The sequence below is a fragment of the Loxodonta africana genome, chromosome 8, assembly GCF_030014295.1.
Source record: "Loxodonta africana isolate mLoxAfr1 chromosome 8, mLoxAfr1.hap2, whole genome shotgun sequence".
Classification (NCBI taxonomy): Eukaryota; Metazoa; Chordata; class Mammalia; order Proboscidea; family Elephantidae; genus Loxodonta; species Loxodonta africana.
In genome coordinates this window covers 81,017,941-81,039,483 of record NC_087349.1, presented here as the reverse complement: position 1 = coordinate 81,039,483, position 21,543 = coordinate 81,017,941, and the positions used below count along the sequence as shown (strand labels likewise).

The 21,543-nt window shown below is 39.2% G+C and overlaps 1 long non-coding RNA gene across 1 annotated transcript in view; it reads left to right on the top strand.

Moving 5' to 3' along the window:
* Positions 1-12,830, top strand: part of LOC135232244 (uncharacterized) — a 32,147-nt gene extending 19,317 nt beyond the window's left edge. The window contains exon 2 of the long non-coding RNA XR_010322708.1: positions 439-12,830. This is a non-coding gene — a long non-coding RNA (uncharacterized LOC135232244). The remainder of the gene's footprint in view (positions 1-438) is intronic.
* The last annotated feature ends 8,713 nt before the right edge of the window (positions 12,831-21,543 follow it).

Genomic DNA, 21,543 nt, shown 5'->3' with positions numbered 1-21,543 from the left:
TTTTTTCTTTGGCCCTTGGCACCACCCTCTGGGGACTAATTTTTCCCAGGATCCAGGGCGACAGGGCAACCTGACTGAATTTTGCTAGTATGGTGAATGGAGAAACAAGAGTTCTGGAAAGTATTACACTGGTAATTAAATGCTCTGGCCCAGAGTGACACATATTATTCACATATATTGTCACATGGCCCCAGCCAACCACAAGGAGCCCAGAATGTGAAATCTTTCTCTATACCCAGAAGGTGGAGAGCTGAAGATATATGAGGACTAGTCCTAATAAGTAAACTTTAAAAAGGTTGATGTATAAACCAAACTGCCAATACATTTATTTGTAAGGAAAAAATTCAGGATGGATCAGATTGGATACTAACACTCATCTATGAAAGAATTTGTCCCTTTGCTATCTTATTAATTTAAAAAGGGGCTATCTATTTTTAGGAGTCCCTGGGTGGCACAAATGGCTAAGTGCTGGACTACTAACGGAAAGGTTGGTGGTTCAGACCCTCCCAGAGGTGCCTCGGAAGACAAGCCTGGTGATCTGTTTCTGAAAGGTCACAGCCTTGAAAACCCTATGGAGCAATTCTCTTCTGCACATACGGGGTTGCCATGAGTCAGAATCAACTTAACGGCAGCTAATGACAGCAACAACATCAACAGGTACTTGTAGTTTCTTTACATTTTTGGTGTTGACTTTCCAGAGAACTCTTACTGGTATCGGAGCTGAGAAGCTTTAATTTAAAAGTTGTTTGGTACGTGTACAATCAGGTCATAATGAATTGGATAATATAGGATGGTTCATCCATATTTTGGTAAAGCCTAATGAACTGCCCTTGCTCACAGCAGTGAACACTTCTCTAGGGCTAGGATTCACAAGTTTAAAGTCTGCCTTGTGGTGAGTAATCATCAGCAAATTTTATATTTCTAACTTTTGTTGTACCCAGTTTCAAGCTGACCCATGGTTTTCAGACAGGTTTTGATGAGACTACATTCAAGCCCTAGCCCTGCTATTGCTGCCTTTTTCTTTTTATTTGTTGGATTTCATGTCATTTTAACCAAGGTATATTTACTTAAAAGGTGGTTCCTGCGTATAGCTGCTTTCGTTCTTTATGTTTTGTCTAACTGCTTTTATTTTAGGGTTAGAGATGCCTCTGTGCTCTCTCTATTTGAAAATAATAGAGACATTAAATACTAAATGTTGGATCTGTTCACTAAGTCATGTAGAGCTGCAGTACTGGGGTGAAGAGAGTTCACTGGTGAAGAATGAGTAGACGGATTAGTGATGAGGCCATGAGTTCAGAAGAGGTGATGACTGCATGAAGGAGCCCTCGTGGCATAGTGGTTAAGCACTCAGTGGTTCGAACCCACCAGCTGCGTTGCAAGAGAAAGATGTGGCAGTCTGCTTCTGTAAAGATTACTGCCTTGGAAGCCCTATGGGGCAGTTCTACTCTGTCCTGTGGGATCACTATGAGTCATAATTGACTCAATGGCAATGGGTTTGATGACTGTACATGAGGCTTGTGTTTGCAGCATCAAGGCTAAACAATAATGGGAACAAAGTAGCAGTGTGCCCAGATCACATCTCCTGATAATGGTAGTATTCTGGTGATAATGTCTGTGCTTTAATGGAAGAGATTAATATTCATCACTACAATCCCCAGCCCAGAAGGAGAAGAGGTAGAAGGGCCTTTATTGGTGTCACTCAGTATTATTCTGAGAATGGCTCTTGATCAATAAAAAATATGCTGATTATACACATTTTCTTTAGGAAAAAAAATCGGATTTGTTCTTGTTGTTGTTGTTAGATGCCATCAAGGAGGTTCCAACCCATAGTTACCCTGTATACAACAGGACAAAACACTGCCCAATCCTGCATCATCCTCACAATGGTTGCTATGTTTGAGCCCGTTGTTGCAGCCACTGTATCAATCCATCTCGCTGAGGGTCTTCCTCTTTTTTGCTGGCCCTCTCCTTTACCAAGCATAATGTTAAATCATATTTAACTCACCAGGTTTATTCATACACTTGTTGAAGAAATATAGAAAGAAAGAATGTTTCTTCTTATATAACCACAGAGACGAAATCAGAGCCAAAAAAGAACTCAGTATTTACAAGGTCAATGTACTAGATGATATGTTGCCAAAAAAGTTCTCAACATCAGTGTGCAAGAAAAAATCTTCAACATTTCATTGAGCAAAAACATACAAACTGCTCTCTTGGGATCTGATTGTCCTTGAATAGAGAAAAAATATTCCAGGGTAGAATGAACTGTACTCAGCTTCCTGTCAGCACAAGTTCTTGAGATACAGGTGTATAATACAGTATCATTGCCAGTGGGCAGACCTTTCTTGAGGCCCACTACCTGGAGTACCTTATGTAGGACAAGCCTATGTATCTGTGCTGGAAATGTCATGGAGTAGGTAGGTAGGATATTTTGACTCACTCTACTAAAAATATCATGATGATAGAGCTTGCAAGAGAAGATACTGAGTAGTGAGAACAAAGACAATGTTCCTATTCCTCATGCTTTCTAAAAAGTCAATACTAGTTCACATTTCCAAAAAGTTTTCATAATCGGAATGAAAGAAGAAAGCTTCACCATTACATTAAGCGAAAATATATCCACCATTCTTTAGAGATCTGATCATCCTTGATCAGGGGGAAAAATTTCAGGGTAGAATTTTTTATTTATCCTGGGAGGCTCTGGTCTCCAACAGTCCTACAGTAAATTGCATGTGAGGCTGGGCAGATACAGGATGGAATCAATAATTGACCACAGGTTCCACCTTTAGGCATTTGAAGTTCATTACCCTGTTGTGTCCTATAAAGAGGGCAGGAGCACCAGCCTTTCAGACTTCCCTGCAATTGCTTATCTGTATGAGTTTATAGAAAATCACATTCTTAATACAGTAGTTAGCACTTTTGAACTGGCCTCCTTCTATTTCTGATGAGGCTACCACAGGAGAAGAAGCTGGAAGTTTTAATTCAAATTCAGGCTATGTTATCTCTCCAGCTCCCTTTTTGTTCATGATGCTCAAGGACAATGGGGCTTTGGGAGTGGAATTATCTTGGGTGTAGTGAGCTTTGGGAACCCCTTGGTGGTGCACATGGTTAATGCAGCTCAGCTGCTAACCAAATGGTTGGCGGTTCAAGTCCACCCAGAGGTGCCTCAAAAGAAAGGTCTAGTGATCCATTTCTGAAAAATCAGCCATTGAAATCCCTATGGATACAGTTCTACTCTGATACACATAGGGTCCCCATGAGTCGAAATCAATTCAACGGCAATTGGTCATGAACTTCACCAGATCCTTAACTCTTCTTTGAAGCTGATATAACCTAAATTCATCTTTGGGGTTATTCATCCAGCCAACATTTAATTAACACTTACTTCATGCCAAACCTTGCCTAGATTGTGGGATACAAAAAATAAAACAACCAAACCCATTGCCATGAAGTGGATTCTGACTCATAGTGATCCTACAGAGTGTAGGATAGATACTATAAAAAGAAAAAGAGATAAGGACATGACAGTTTGTTGAGGGGGGCAGCCATATAAGGAAACAAGTATAAGCCAAAACCAAAAAACCAAACCCGTTTCCACTGAGTTGATTCCGACTCATAGCGACCCTATAGGACAGAGTAGAACTGCTCCATATAGTTTCCAAGGAGCAGCTGGTGGATTTGAACAGCTCATCTTTTGCTTAGCAGCCAAGATTTTAACCACTGTGCCACCAGGGCTCCTGTACTGTATTTTATCTACCTCAGTTCAGAATTCCAAGGAAATCCAGAGGAAGAGGGGCACTGTGCAAGTCTTCACTAAAGAGGTGATGGAATGGCTAGATTTTGAAGATGAGCAGGAGTTTGTCAACCATAAAAGGAAAAGGCTATGCTGATATTCACGAAAGCGCAAATTATATCAAAGGACCTGGACTGCTCAGAGAAGAGAAGGGAATTTGTCAGGATGGACACTGTACATGGGGAGCAAGATCTGTGGGTTGGGAATAGGGGTAGTTGATGAGGAACAGGCACAGGAAAGGATGATTTGGACTGTATTGTGAACGCTCTGATGTGCTGAGGATTTGGGGCTTTTATTCTTCTAGAAGTGAGGGAGCCACTGAAGTTTTCATGATTCAGGGAAATGTTATGATCAAATCTATCCTTCAGAGAGAACCCTCTGGCATTTACATGGGGGGCAGACCAGAGGTGGAGAGGAGCCAGGGCAAAGAAAATGAATTGGAGGTGATTGCAGTATTCCCGTCAGAGCTGTTTAGAATATTGAATTGTCAGGCCATGTAAGTGACTAGGAAACCCTGGTGGCGTAGTGGTTAAGTGCTACAGCTGCTAACCAAAGGGTTGGCAGTTCAAATCCACAAGGCGCTCCTCGGAAACTCTATGGGGCAGTTCTACTCCATCCTCCAGGGTCGCTATGAGTCAGAATCGACTCGATGGCACTGGGTTTGGTTTTTGTTTAGTGAGTGACTAAGGAGGAGCCCTGGTGGCACAGTGGTTAAGAGCTTGGCTGCTAACCAAATGGTTGCAGTTCAAATCTGTCAGCTGCTCCTTGGAAACCCTGTGGGACAGGCCTACTCTGTCCTGTAAGGTCCCTATGAGTTGGAATCATCTCGATGGGTACAGGTTTGGTTTGGTTCTTGTTTGATGACTAAGAAAGAGAAGACCCCATTCATACATTCATTCAACAAATAATTTGCAGAGCCCCTATTCCCTGCCAGGAACTGTTCTAGGTGTTGAGGATACTGAGTTAAAAAAGACAAAGTCCTTACTCTCACAGAGTTTGCATTGTAGTGAGGTAGACAAAAAGAAATGTCTACTAACATACGTTAGGTCATGATGTGATACTAAGTACTACAAAGAAAAATAAGGTATGTGGCAGAAGTGACATTATGATTATGTTCCATTTAAATAAATGACCAGATCTACTACTACATTTTGTTTTGTGATCCAGCAGCCAGATTTTAGAAAATTCTGCACAGTAGAGGGTTGCCAAATAAAATATAGGACACTCAGTTAAATGTGAGTTTCAAATAAACAGTGAATATATATGCTAGAAAGGATGATTCTATTCCACTTAAATTAAAAAAAATCATTGTTTACCTGAAATTAAAATTTCACTGGGCATCTTATGTTTTGATTTGCTAAAGCTGGCAACCCTAGTGTAAAGCTATGTCCAAAGCACTCAGCTGCTAACCAAAAGGTCAGTGGTTCAAATCTACGAGCTGTTTCATGGGAGAAAGTCGTAGCACTCGGCTTCTGTAAAGATTTATAGCCTTGCAAATTCTATGGGGCAGTTCTACTCTGTCTTATAGGGTTCCTGTGAGTTAGAATAGACTCGATGGCAACAGGTTTGGTTTTGGGTTTTGGTGTAGGCCTAGGATTGCTCTGTCTGATGCTGAGGGTCATCTCCAAGTTCTGGGCTATGTTCGTAGGAGTTCTGCCCCCTCCATAGAGTTATGTGAAATGCAATATCATGAAGCAGGAGAAGTTGACCTTCAGGGCCTCACAATTCCCCTGCCTACATGAGTTCTCTTCTGGTAGGAGCCATGCAGAAATCTCACATATGTACCTTCTCCTTCTGGTCATATTTGATCTCACAAAAAATTATCCCGTAAAGTCATTCCTACCAAGATTATAAGAAAGTGATAAGGTTAATGTGTTACTTCTCTCATGGATGTTTATACTGGAAGTGGATACCTTCAAAATAATTTCTTGTTGTGGAATTTTAGAATTTCTCTGAGCAATTATCAGAGGTGGTTTTAAGGGTAAGAATTCTTTTTGTTCTCTTGAAATTAAGTATTCATTGTTTAACTACTATATCCTCTTATTTGTGTGTACATAAATCGGAGGTTCAGGTCCCAGAATTCTGGGGGATTGTTAGAAGAAAGAAGTTACTGTAAGTTGTTTAAGGCTCTTTAACCCATGTGTAGAAGGAAAAAAACAATACATTTCAGGAGCACCTTCCCTTTGTTAATGCTCCTTTTGCTAAGTGTTCTTACATGTCATCCTTAGAAAAATTCTATGAGGTCGGTCATAGCATGCCCAGGTTTTAGATGAAGAAATCGAAGTTCTGAGCGGTTAAGTGACTTGCCCCAAGCCAGAGAGCTAGTAAATGGCAGAGCTGTGATTCAAACTCAGGGTTTTTTGGCTTTGAGGCCAGTGATGTTTCTGCCATATTATGGTGGCCACTCACCGGCAGCTCCCTCCTTGGGAAGCCCCAGGGTCGCCCTGAAGCTGTTCAGGGTATAGATCTAAGGTATGGTTGTTGGGTAGTAAATGTCCCGTGGTTAACTGACTCTTGATTGCAAAGTTTTGAGAAAAAGCAATAATGCCAAGTGACTTCAGCTTCCAAGACAGGAAAATGATTCAGAATCATATGCTATCTGGCAACCAAATTTGGTTGGCTGCGAATTTTTCTTTTCAAGAAGTTGGGCTCTTTATCCATGAGTAAAGCCACTGTGATGGTAAATGGACCATGACACCACTGTTGAGATCTACTTCTAAAATGAGGGCTTTGTCATTGGGCAGTTAAAGGGGAAGTGAAGAATGACTATGATGTAAGGGAACTTCGTCTTTGGTGCCCTCTAACTGACCCTTTAAGGCAGCTTCTTTCTCCATCCTGTTTTTAGCCCTGAAGGACCTGTTTAACAAGAATATTTAGAAAGAATTTGAGAAATTGCTCTTCTGTTGTGTTAGCTTATGCATGCTCGAAATGAAAGCTCTCCCTGATATATAAGAATTTTTATAGATGGTATATAAAAAAGGAAGAATTGAATTTCTAAGGTAGAATTCTAATACTAGAGTAGGTCAGTGGGGGAATTCTTTTTGGGTACAAAACTAATAGAAGCAGGTTTCTTAGGCTGTACCAGAGAAAAGTAAGTATATCAGAAGAGTAAGTGTAATGTAATTATATACTTTGTAATGCTATATATTAAGTATATTATCCAATTAGTAAGTTGAAGGCAGGGCCATGACTTAAAGGTTGTAGAAAAATGGTAAAATCAAAAACAAATTTTAAGGTTGGGACTTAAATGCTCCCCTCAAGTCTGGCCTGCTGGCTTCCGCTACTCCCTCGGGTTCAATAATTTGCTAGAATGACTCACAGAACTAAGAAAATCTCTATACTTACAGTTACAGTTTTATTATAGAAAAAAGATGCAATGAAGAGACTCATGGGGGAGGTCTGGGAAGGTTCTCAATGGGGACCTTTCATGCCTCAAAAAGGAATGTGCTATTCTCCCACGTGCATCGATGTCTGTCACCAACCAGAAAGCCCATGGAGCTTCAACATCCAGAGCTTTTATGAGCCTCATTACATAGGCATGATTTATTGAATCTCTCCTTCCACCATACTCTGTGTTTGAACTTCAAGCTCCAGGCCCATCCCCTTGAGGCAGCTGAGAGCACTGGCTTGGCCCACCCCCACCTAAGAATCATCTCATTGGTGTAATGTGTTAGGCAGGTGTGGCCTAGAGCCTTCATCAAAGCACTTTAATAAGTGGGGAAATTCCCAGGTTTTAGAGGTTATCTCTTAGGAACCTGGGAAGGAAACCCCTCTGGGTAAAGTTAATCGTAAACGCAACAGATGCTATTTGCAAAATACCTAATATATGGATACATAGGACTTCAGTGCTATTCTTACACTTCTCTTTTCCTTTCTTGTTTTAATGGGTAATTTATGAATAATCTTGCCTAAATATAATAAGTAGATTAGTTATGGTTCCTAGATCAAAGCCATGCCTTCTAGCAGTGAAATAAAAATAAAAAGTCTTGGAAGATGAGAACAATGTTCACGCAGTTATAAAGATAAAGCTGTGCTTCCAGCGGGAGAGCAATTTTTACCCTAGTTTGGTCACTCTCTGCTTTCACACTGAGCTAAGAAACAGGCATATCAATCTGGCATACTTTGGAGGAAAAAATTCCGTGGGCCTTAAGTCAATAGCCAATAGACCAAGCTGTTTATAGTCCCAAATTTGAGCTCCCTACATAAATTTCAATTCCTAAGGTCAGGATCAGTGAGGGCTGATATATATAGCAAACAAACCTCACTAAGCATTCTCTTATTGGCAGCAGAGATGTATGACATATTAATAGCAATGGTGGTAGCCTATTTCCTGAATGGAAGAAATCTGTTTGGAAGTGGAAACTTGGCCAAGGCTCTAACACTTAAAATCCTGCAACGGCAAATAAAAAAGATGGGGTGGGGAGAAGGGGCTGTGCTTGATATACTGTATTAACAGTACTTGGCAGATTATTACAATTAATGAAACGTGTGCCAAGATAGTAGAAATTACTGGGTTTGAGTTTCATGAAGTTTCTAGCTTGTTAAATCTGTTTTTAGATCAGCCAAGAGGCGATTGCATGATAGGAATCAAAGGCCCAATCATGTAGAGCCTCTAGGCTATTTTGAGGACCTTACTTTTTACTTAAGGAATCCTGGTGGTGCGATGGTTAAACACTAGGCTGCTAACCAAAAGCTCAGTGTTTTGAACCCACCAGCTGCTCCACGCAAGAAACTACCTGGTGATCTTCTCCTGTAAAGATCATAGCCTGCAAAACCCTATGGGGCAGTTCTACTCTGTCATATAGGATAACTATGAGCTGGAATTGGCTCAATGGCACACAACAACATTTTATTTGGGATGAGATGGAAAGCTTTTGAATGGTTTTGAGCAGAGGTGTGACATGGTCAGGCTTATATTTTAGCAGGATCATTTGGGGCACTGTGTGGAGGATAACTATAGGGAACAAGAACTGAAGCAGGAAATATAGCTGGGAGGCTCTCGTAACAATCAGGTTAGCCATGGTGGGTTCTCAGACCAGGAGGGTGATGGCATTTGATGTAGTAACAGACCCTGAATTTGTTTTGAAGATAGAACCAATAGGATTTCTAGTCATACTTAATGAGAGGGTAAAAGAGGAATCAAGAATAACCACAAGGTTCTGCCTTGAGTAACTCAATGTAGTACATTGCCATTGTCTAAGATGAGGAAGTCTGTGGAGGGGCAGGGTTTAGAGGGGAGGGTTCGGGGAGTAAGGACTTTGGTTTTAGTCATTTTAAGTTTGAGATGCTTACTAAACAATTAGGCAGTTGTAGCTGGGGATCAAGGGATGGAGAGATAAGTTTGAGAATCAGTGAAATAAGTCATGAAACTGGATGAGATCACCCAAAGAATGAAACAAGGTCCAGGACTGAGCCTTTGGGTCCTCCAGAATTAGATTAAGAGGGCCCCCCCAGGAGACTGGAAACAAGTAGCCAGTGGGAAGAAGAACCAAGAGGAGTTTCACCCTAGAAATCAAGTGAATAAAGTGGTCAAAAAGGAGGGAGTGATCAATTGCGTACGGTAGAAACAGGCTTGCCCTTCACGTTTGCAGGACCCAAAACAATGGTACAACTAGAAGTCCACACACCTTATAATTTAAATCAAGAATAAAAACAAAACAAAACAAAAAAACCAAACCAGTTGCCATTGCGTCCAGTCTGACGAATAGTGACTTCATCTGTTACAGAGTAGAACTGGACTCCATAGGGTTTTCTTGGCTGTGACTTTTTGGAAGCAGATCACCAGGCCTTTCTTCCAAGGTGCCTCTGATTGAGTTCAAACCACCAACCTGTTGGCTAGTAGTCAAGCACTTAACTGTTTGCTCCACCTAGGTACTCCACATAAATCAAGATAGCAAATAGCAAACATCTTGTCACCTTGAGGCAGTAAGCATGAGAAAAAGGACAAGAGAATAGCTGAACCATCGGCTCTGGTGTAGTCTAGCCACCCCCAAAATTAGGCAAGAGAAGAGAAAGAGCAGTCCCCATCTTCCCATCATCGCACAGAGAAAGATGCTGGGCCTGGACAACCTCTTGAACATGCAGTGTAGTTCTATTCCCCTTCTTATAGTCAAGCATTGAGAATAGCCTTGTCAGTGGAATAACACACAGGCTGCCTGGCTTTGGGGGTACCAGGGCCTTACAGGAGTTGTCTGGGAACATGAGCTGCCTTTAGGTCCATGAGATATTGCCTTTCTCTCTACTGGGAGGAGAAGCCATGAGTCCTGTTGGGTGTGTCAAAGTTGAAGCACACCTCCTCCTTCTGAGAGAAGAGGGATCCCCAGTTCCAGATACTACGTTGTCTAGTGTGAGCTCCCAGAGTCACTTCTGAACAATTTTGAAGTTGTACTATAGGTTTTCTCTTACTTGCAGCTGAATGAACCTTCATTGATTCACTGGTATTCAATAAAAAAACAATATTCATTAAATGACTGAATAATAAAACAGTATCATGGCATAATATATATATAGCCATTTAAAATAGTAAATCTGAATTATAAATAATTATGTATTTATTACGATTTTATAAATGCATGTATGTGTGTTTATATGTAAATATATACGTGTATGTATAGTTGGAACATGTCTAGAATATATGTGCATATATGCATAGAGAAATCTCAGAGAGTTTACAAAATATTTTAGAGTAGTGATTATCTTTGGGTTATATGATTTTTCTGATGACTTTTATTTTCTTATCACCTTTTTTGGTTTGATTTTTTACAAGGTCATACATAATTTTTATGATCAGAAAAAAATAGAAGTTTTAAGAAGAAAACAAATGGCATGTAGTTGTTTATCGTTATACACGAGTTCACCTACTATAAAGATCAAATGAATCTATTTTTCTCTATATTTTTTGAAAAAATAATTCTAAAATATATATTTATAACTATGTTATGTTCCTTGACCAAATTGATATTGATTTTAACACAGTGTTTCTTTTTTTGTTGTCATCATTCCATAGATATATTTTTCCTAATTGTCCTTGTGCCCCTGCCATGAAATTTTGATACTGTAAATATACTGAATATCTGTTTATATACTGTGGCTTTTTGCAGGCCACAGACTATTGTAATAGCTAAGATATTTTTGTCCCCCAACAACCAATTTTTACCTCCCTAGGGGCAATACTGACCCCATTCAGAATGTATGACATAAGGTATAAGCATTTCAGTTCCTTGTAGTTTAAAAATGTACTCAATAATCGTGAGTGTAATTGCTTTTTATTCTCCATACCTCTCTTCCTCCCTTTTCACTTAGCAAATATTTGAATGTTTATTGAACAACTGAACACTAAAATATTAGTTCAGAGTCTTAATCTGAAAGGTAGAGTAGGGTCACGTCTTCATATCACCATCTGTTCATCCCAAATTCCAACTTCTGTAGCCTGTAGAGGTCACCCTTTCATGTAATTCCCCAAATTCTTATTCCAAGGCCCTCTTCCAAGTTCTCATCCAAGGTTCTCCCTGTCAGCGCTCATTAAATGCTGCAGGAAGTACTTACTTGTTTCACAAATCCATTGAGATTTGTGCTTGCCAGGGCCATTTCTGATGTCTGCTCTGGATACCTATACTCTCTTCATCCTGCTGCCTCCTAATAGTGTCTCCATGCTGCTGCCCCCTCACCCTCACCCCATGTTATTGTTGTTGTTAGGTCGCGTGGAGTCAATTTTGACTAATATTGACCTTAAGTACAAGAGAATGAAATACTGCCCGGTTCTGCGCCATCTTCACAATCATTGCTGTGTTGCAGCCCATTTTGCAGCCACTGTGTCAATCCATCTCTTTGAGGGTCTTCCTCTTTTTTGCTGACCCTATACCTTATCCAACCTTAATTCCCAATGCTCACTTAACACTAGACTGTGATCTTAATATATGGCTTTTATTAAGGCTTGGGGGCAAGCCAGGGATTCAAATGAAGAGAAGAACTTAACATTGTCTCAGCAATCACAGCTCCTAGGGTTCTCCAAAGAGTGCCCCCTACTGACTGTGACCCCTTAGGCTCTCATGTTGCCAGGGAGCAGTTTCTCTTCCCCAAACCCAGGAATCCCCTTTAGATTTCCTCTTCTTTCCCTTTCTCCCTCTGGGCCACTCCAGAAACCCAAAGTTTTCTTTCACTAACCTAATCCAAAGGAAGGAAAGCATCAACACAAACAGCCAAAAACAAACAAACCAGACCAAACAAACAATTCAAAGTTATCCCCTCTACTAATGACTGTCTTTTATATCGATGCACAGAGGGGTTAAGGATTTAGTCTGAAACATCTACATTTAGAGACATCATTTTTACTAAACTTTCCAGGGAACAAAATGTTCATTTTTATTCTCTCTGTGTTTTGTTCATTAAACAAATGTTTAATGAGAGTCTACTGTGTGCCAGGTACTACCAAGCATTTGGGATACCGTGATAAACAATGCAGATACATTCTCTGCCCACAAGGAACTTACAGTCTTACGAATAAAAGACTCACCACACTAATCCCTTCCAGACAAATTAGACAGTCTGTCCCAAGAAGCTAGTCCAGTTTCTGTACTAAAAATGCAGAAAATACCATCTTCTTAATAGACGGTTTTCCAGCTCATGTTCAGGTCCAGACATCCTCTCTAGCAATAGAAAATGGTGCACCGCTATATTACCAGTGAAGAATATTTGTGGGGGTAAATCTCTGAATCGTGTCAGTAATAACAGTCTAGTGAAGTGGTTTTCCAACCAAAGGTCCAAAGACAGTCTCCGATCAAAACTACTTGGGAGTTTAAAATCTCTCTTCTTTCTCTTTCATACACACACATGTGCACACACACACACGTCACGTGCATACACACACGCGCACACACACACCCTGGAGATTTAGAAAAGAGAGGATTCAGATAAAGTGACCATTCTTTCCCAAGTACAAAAACTTGCTTGTCTTCCCCAGACCATGCATACACTAGGCATGGTAGAGGTAATTTTCCTTCTTTCACCAAAAAAAAAAAAAAAAAAAAGACCCGGGAAACTCTTATATCTATTGCAGCAAAGGAATTCCAGAAGATGGGACTATATATAAGTTGCGTATTTGTACATTTGTTAGAATGTAAGCTCTTACAGTCCCCTCCTTCAAGTCTCCAGCTGGTATTTCTTCTCCAACTTTAGGAAAACCCAACCATGGTCATAGGGAGAAGAAGGTACACTTCTTACACTTCCTCTCTGTCAAGCCAATTCCAGGGCCTTGTGCTTTGGCTGGATTCTCATTAGGCTCTCTTCTGCCCAGAATCTAGGTTCCTGGGTGGTGCAAACAGTTAAGCACTGGACTCCTAACTGAAAGTTTGAAGGTTTGAGGATCCCAGACATTGAAAGCCCAGTGTAGCAAAAGGTTCCCCATGAGTTGGAATCAACTCCATAGCAACTAGCTTGGTTTTTCGGTTTTTCGAACCAGGTTCTAGTCCCACAAGCAGGAGAGATAGTTGGATTCCAACTCGCACTCAATCTCCAGCAAAAGCCTAAAAAGCAAATATACTTTGCCAAACCTGGGGCCTTACTTTTTTGTCCCAGAGACGGCATAGTAAGAAAGTGCAGTCCTCTTGCAAACATGTCTTGAACGGAATCCCTGGCCTAAAAATAACCCTGGCAGGAATGGACTATGGGGCATCTGATTCCTTTCTGGGCCTGGCTTATTTCAGGAATCACCTCATTAGTTGTACATGGCTCTATCTTAGCCATCCTGATGACGGCACCAGCTGCACTTAAATGACTTATTTTTTTTCTAATTAAAAATGTTTTAAGTGTAAAATACTTCAATATACAGAAAATATTGCAGCAGATGGTTATTTTTTCACCACTCAGCACAAACAATTATTTCAGATCTCATTCTTTTTTTTTCTAATGAAAAAAAAATATACAGTTAAAGAAACTTCCATCCCCAACCTTTTGTAGCCCCTCCATCCCAGCAGTAACCACTAACCCAAATATATTGTGCGTGCTTACCTCATATTTTCACTACATGTGTATATATCCATCAATTTGTGTTTTAAAGTTTACATAAGCAACACCAAGCCAAAGTTAAATTTAACTATAAAAACTATATTGACATGAATTATAATGGAACTATTTTTAGAGCATAATGTTAAATGAAAAAAAAAAAAACTCTCTTTAGTAAAAGAAGCAGAAGAATCACCTTGATTTTCCCCTTCTCAAAGAATACTGTATATCCAGCTAAGAGGGACCAAATCATATTATTGATGTCCATTTTTAAAAAATGAAATCACACATGTTAAAAAAAAAAAAGGTATAAAAAAGGAAATCTACTTTTCCTGCTCTCGAAGTGTTGCTGACACCCTTAAGATGTGATGACAGCGGTAAATCATTGGGAAAAGTGTCTCATAAGTTAGCAAATGAATTTGAGTTTGGGAAATCCAAATGTACACTTGGAAAAACCCAGCATTGTGTAGTGGTTTAAAGTTGCTTCATGATTTTATTAGGTGGCAAAACATAAAGCAGAATCAATTAGCACATAATGTCACCACTTGGCCACTGGGAAAATCATGTTACTATTAGACATACGAGCTTTTTGATGATATAAAATGTAGACATAGCAATGCTGCAATCATCTGGAAATTACGGTGAACAAGAAAGACATGATCAGTGGTTTGAATTGAGTCTGTTTCCTCTTTATTGTTTTTTCCTGATTTCAAAACTTGTGTTTCTTGCACAAATTGTAGAAAAATACAAAAAATCATGAAGAAAATAAATTATTCCAATTTTTTATCCTAAAATAACCACTATTAACGTTTTTCAGTTAGGATCATAGGAACAGTCTCCTATGTAATTTGTCTTCTACAACTTCATTTTCTTTAGTTTTTTAAATCACAACACATGTAACTATTATGAAGAAATTCAAGCAACGTGCACACATATACACGCACGCAAGTAAAAAAGTTTCCCATTCTTAACTACCATTCCCCACCCAAATTTCACTCTGTGGAAGTCAACACTGTTTGGTATGTATTCTTCCAGATATTGTCTATGCCAACATTTTTTTTTTTTTTTAGCCACTTTTGTCGTACTATTATCTTCTGCTTCCCCATTTGTTCACTTAATAATTGCGGTAGACTCTTGCATCAGTGACCCCCAATGAACCATGCCACCTGGTATTCATGCCCCTGTGTAGTCCCACCTCACATGTGCCTGGGCTTGGTTATATGTCTTGCTTTGACCGATGGGACATTAGCAAGCTTTGCGAAAGAAGAGGCTTGATAAGAACTTGCATATTGGGGCTTATCTTCTTGGATCACCCCCTCTTAGAAGCCAGCCACCATGCTGTAAGGAAGCTGGTCTAGACTTCTGGATAAAGATAAACTGCATGTAAGGGAACCAAAAGCCAGCACCAAATGATAGTTGTGTAAATGAGTCCTTCTGGTATGTCTCAGCCTCAGCCCAGTTACCAGCTAAACACAGCCCCATAAGCGATCCCAGTCAATACCACAAGGAGCAAAACAATACCTCCAGTCAACCCACAGAGCCCTGAGACATAAATTATTGATTTAAAAAAAAAAAAAAACCCAGTGCCGTCGAGTTGATTCCGACTCATAACGACCCTATAGGACAGAGTAGAACTGCCCCATAGAGTTTCCAAGGAGTGCCTGGCGGATTCGAACTGCCAACCCTTTGGTTAGCAGCCATAGCACTTAACCACTACGCCAGGGTTTTTTAAGTCATTAAATTTTGGAGGGGCTTGTTATGTAGCACTTGATCACTGAAACAATAATATATCAACTTAATTTGTCCACTTCATTCTTTTTAACTTTGCTTAGTGTTCCACTGTGCGAATATACTGCCATTTGTTTAATTAGTTCCTAACTGATGCATATTTTTCTTGTTTGCATCAACAGCATAGCAATGGACATTATATTTAACACTGAGGCAAGTATCTTAATTCATAAATTTTCATGTATACCCCTGAATATGTCCTTAGGGTAACACTCTAGACATCTCTGAGTCAAAGGCTAGGCAGTTTTGAAGACTGTTGATATATATTGCCAATTGTCCTCAAGAAGAGGTGGGATGTCTTTCTTTTTCAGAATGAGTACACTGAAGACAAGAAAAGCTACATTCTATCACTGGTAATCAGCTTGGACTTTCTGGCCTGATTATCTTAGCTGATTTCTTGGACTGAAAAGATGGAACATAATTGTGGGGAAATCGGCAATCAAACATCTTTTAATGTCTCCTGGAGTGATTAATCCATCCAGAATGAAGCATATTGAAATTGAAATTTATGTTTGATACTATCTGTTAAAAAAGATGAAAGGGGAGAGGAATCTTGAATTTGTACAAGTTCTTTGGTAAACAATTTTTTAATATCTAGTTAAGTTGAGGAAACTCTGGTGGCATAGTAGTTAAGTGCTACAGCTGCTAACCAAAGGGTTGGCAGTTCAAATCCACCAGGTGCTCCTTGGAAACCCTATGGGGCAGTTCTACTCTGTCCTATAGGGTCGCTATGAGTTGAAATCAACTCAATGGCAATGAGTTTGGTTTGGTTTTAGTTCAGTTGAAGGTACACATTAACCTTTGATTCAGAAATTTTGATTCTACGTGTAGCATAGAGGGAAACCCTGGTGGTGTAGTGGTTAAGTGCTATGGCTGCTAACCAAAGAGTTGGCAGTTCAAATCCACCAGGCACTCCTTGAAAACTCTATGGGGAGGTTCTACTCTATTGTACAGGGTCGCAATGAGTTGGAATCGACTCGGCGGCAATGGGTTTGGTTTGGTTTTGGGTAGTCTAGAGAAACTGTTGTGCACTTTTGTGTGTGTGTAAGAACATTTAGAACAGTGTTGCTTGTAATAACAAAGAAATCTGATGTTTACCAGTGGGAAAATGTTTATACATTTATACAATAAAATAGTACAGTAGAAATATTATTACAGATCCTTATATCAATATGGATGAATCTCATACACATAATGATGATTTAAAAAAAAGGCAGATTGCAGAAATACATTGTATGAAATAATTTACATTTAGTTTTTAGAAACATGAAAAGACTAATGCTATGTATTGAGTAGGAATACATATGAATGAAATAAATGTCTAAAAAGCATATGGAAATAAGCATCAAATTCAGAATTGTAGTTAAGCTCAGAGAGAATGAGGGGGAAGTAATCAGAGATCAGTTCTCAAGACTTCAAACTTCTGACAATCTGTGTTTCAGGTTCGGAGTGGGTATTTGGCTATTTGCCAAATTATTTCACAAACATTTTATGTGTTTTGAACGGTCTATCTAATTTTTTAAAAGACTGTGTATGGGGAAGTTGAGGGGAAGTGTGCATGTCTCTCCTATGGTGCAATATTTTTTGGTGCTGAGACAGGGAAAATAAAGGTGGTGACTGGGGACTCTCCTGCCAGACCTACCATGTTCTTTGGCGTTTGGTCCCTGCTGACTCGTAGTGGAATCCCCAGTATTTTGGAAACATTTAGAAGATCAAAAAAGGTTTCCAGTGGATAAGGCCTTTTCTCACTTCCTTTAAAGTACTTCTTAATGGTTCTATGTCATGACGATGCATTTATGGCTCAACTGGAGAAATAATCCACTGTTCCTGCCTCTGCCAGTGGAGGAGTTAACCCTTCACCTTCCTATAGGAGGAAATGGTGCAAGGAGCATGGTGCGATGGACAGAACATGAATTATGAAGCCAGACCACATAAGAATCAGATCCTGGCTTCTCCCCCTACAAGTTGTAGCAACTTGGCCAAGTTATTCTTTTCTGATTTGTAGTGGAAATCAAATTAGGTATCCTATATAAAGCACCTGACACACAGGGACTCAGTCATCCCGAATTCTTCCTTAAGGCGTCTACAATTTCTGCACCCTTTTAACGATATCTGTCATCATTGAACTGAGTGTATTCCAAAACAAGGTTGAATGCCATACTTCAAAGCCAAACTGGGGATTTACAGGACAGTTATTTTTTTCCTGGCTAAACATTAAAATAGAATGTTGAGAAAGTAAATTAGAAGGCTGCTCTTTGATCTTGCCACTGCATGAGCGGTTACTTATCAAAGCTAAGGATTTCTCTCTTTTTTATGTAACTGTACAGTAGAACGCACTTTATATTAGAGCAAGAAAATACACATCTTGGTATTTGTACCTTCTTTTTGTAAGTTGGGAAACCCTGGTAACGTAGTGGTTAAGTACTATGGCTGCTAACCAAAGGGTCGGCAGTTCGAATCCACCAGGCTTTCCTTGGAAACTCTATGGGTCAGTTCTACTCTGTCCTATAGGGTTGCTATGAGTCGGAATCAGCTCGACGGCACTGGGTTTGGTTTTCTGGTTTGGTTTTGTCAGTTTTTATGAGGAACTTTTTCCTTTTAATTAGAAAATGACAGCATTTAAGTCCATAAGAACTTTTTAATTTTAGGTGGTCTTTAAAAGTTATTTCTAAACCAGTCACTGCTACTGTTCCTCTGCCATCTCTGTAGTTTGTGAGGGCAATCCCTGTGGCCTGCTCTGCAGATTCTTGACTGACTTATTGTGAACATCCTTTCTCTGCCTTCCCTCTTCTGATTACGGAGCTTAAAGAGACATCATTCTCTGGCTTTACGTTCATTATCAGTCTTCTTCCTCAAATTGCTGTGGTCTTAAGACTTTAGGGAAAAAAAAATTCTCTTCTTTAGGAGAAATTTAGACTCTCCTCATTTTGTCAAAGTCTTCTCAGCTTTAGCAATCACAGGCCACTGTATTCTACTCTTCACAGCTGCTATTCTACTTTTATCCCCAACACAAGCTTGTTTGATTTTTAATCAATTGCCTCTGAATAGGAAGAAGTGGGTAAATAAAAGTTTAATAGAACTTAAAGAAGATAAAGAGTACCTAGGTGGTGTAAATGGTTAGTGCGTTTGTCTGCTAACTGAAAATTTGGAGGTTTAAGTCCACCCAGAGGTGCCTAGGAAGAAAAACCTAGTGATCTACCTCTGAAAAATCAGCTGTTGAAAATCCTATGGAGCACAGTTCTAGACTTTCACGCGTGGGGTCACCAGGAGTCAGAATCTAGTCCAGGGAACCTGGTACTTGTACTGGTAAAGAAGGTTATACTTCTTTTGTCTTGGCAAATTTGAGTAGTAGTAGAGATGAGTTAGCTGGTTTTACGTTTTGGCTTATGCAGGGCACTTACTCCAAGAGAACTCTTTCAGCCGTTAACACTAAAACAAACTGAGATAAGCTAAGGAATAGAAGAGAGAGCACAAATAAACAAAGAACCAATCAGATAAGCAAAATCTCTCTTTGACTTTCTTTCCAAAAATTCTGGAAGCCGAGCTCAATCCTATTTGGTTTATAAACAAGGGAAATACATATTAGCATCTCATAGCACTCATTTTTTTTTTTTTCCATTTTCTGTATCTTCTGGCTAAAATATCACTCATGATCTATTTGCTTTTCATCCTTCCTAGTTATTCTGTATCTTTCCTTTGATTAGCCAATGCTATGTCTTCCCTTATAGTAAAAATTCCAGAGAAGGAAACTAGCCATCAGATAAAATGAAACCAAACTGGAAAGAAGGGACAGCATAAGTGCTCCGTTCAGTGAAATGATGACTAAATGTTTCACTTATTTAGCATAAAAAAGTAATCAGTTCCATGTAAATTTATTTTTCAAAAAATTGAAGATAACTGCCTTCAGCACTTTAGTGGAAATATTTTGTAAATATATATTGATGAAATGTGTGTTTTCACAGAGTAAACTTCAATGAAGTGTTTTCTTGATATCTTGAGAAAATATTGATGAATCTAAGTTTCTCTTCAGATGTTTCTATAGAGTAGCTATGTCCCTACACCAAATGGGCTAAGATGGTTACGCTTTTAGGACTCAAGCCTGCTTTTCATAGCTCTTCTTTTTCCCCTTAGCGTTCTATATGTAAGCCTGGCTTAATATATGCTGCTGATGTTAAAACAAAAATCATTTTAAGCCAATAATAAGAATTGATTGAATTTTGTTTAATACACAATTTGCAAATCAGGGTAACATTTCTACTAGACAGTCAAAAATATTCTGAAGATGAAAAGAACTTCCAAAATTCTTATACCAAATCTTATTAGCATTGTCATAGAAAAAGGGCCAGAACAGAACTGATAAACAGTTTGTGGCCAGGAAGAATTTCATACAGCATTATCTTGAAGGACAATTAAAATAATTACTGATTTACCCTAAAACATAGCTCCCAGTCTGGCCTTTGGAGTCTTGGTTTCCCAAAACTGACTGAATACTTCAAAAGAATACCCAAGGCAAAATGGTCTTATTAGTTTACCTACACCATCGTTTGACTCCAAGTTGACTTTTTAACTTCAAGGCTCAAGGTTCCAAATGATACCTAAGGGCAAATGGCATGGATGGGTTACCCCAACTTCATGGACCTAGAAATCTGTATTCCAGGAGAATTAAACAGTTTTTCACCAGCTTTAACAATCTTCCCCAATGTGAAAAAATGTTTTACAGTTGGCAGAGACTAAAATGAGACATGTAACGTACATGTTTGGTACATTAAAAGTGTTCAAAAAATGTTAATTTCTGGGAAAGTTGGTTACAATTGTATGTAGAGTAAAAGTAAGTAGGTTGATCTTATGGGCTCTTGTATGAGTGAAAAATGTATAAGTTTTATGCATAGATTTTCTTATGCTTGTTTTGTTTCTTTTTTTATTGCTTACTGTTTCAGAAGGTAATTGGGTGAAGAGCAGATGTATTTTTATAGGGAATTATAAAAAAAATCTAGGCTTTTCTAAATTATAAAAATCCTCATGACGAAGATAGGTTAGTACTGTATTTTTGCATAAATAACAGTGCACCTTCTATGTTTGTTTGCCAGTTGCATCCTCCCCCCATGAGGTACTGTGCTCCTGGCAAAACTCACTGCATAGTGAGGCACTATTAATGAAGAAAGTGCACAGCTCAGATGAGGAACCTTGGGATAAACTGGATATTCTTTCACCTAGTTCAAGGACAAAGGACAAATTCATTTCAGTTAGTGAGCAGTTTAGAATTGAGAGTCCAAAAATTAGATTTATTCATATGAATTTATGTCTTTGTTTTTGATTGGAATTCCATTTAACTTAACCATTTATGGTTGAAGTTAAGTACCTAACAGAAAATGAGAAATATCCAAAATGTCCAATAGTAAGGGAATGCTTAAATAATTTTATGATTGGATACTATGCAGTCATTAAAATATATATTAAACAAATATTTACTAAACTGATGTGAAAGAGTAAGAACGCTCACTCTGTTAAGGTAAAAGCAAAGATATTTATTGAGGATAATACAATTCACATATTGGGGAAACGCAGGGCAGAAAGGAATCTACAAGGTGCTCTGAAGCATGGAGGGAGAGGTGTACTTTCATAGTAAAGATGGGGAAAGGGAGTGCATGATGGTCACATGGTCACAATGTGGTTATGCCATCAGCTCGACTACTTTCTTCCTGGGACATCTTGAGTAAACTTGTTCTCCTACATTTCTGACCCCCACCCTTGTTTGCTAAGAGTAGCTTAGGACAAGACAAAGGATGGTTAAACAAGATGCTTGATAGGGGGCCAGGGACTTCTGATCCAACCAGCCAGAGACCCAAGGTCATATACATATGAATGGGAAGAAGCCAAGGTTCCATTCTCAGGGTTGCAGATGCAGGAGCCTGCAACAAAATGGAGTTTTGATTCAGACCTCCTGTCAGCCATTTTATTATGCC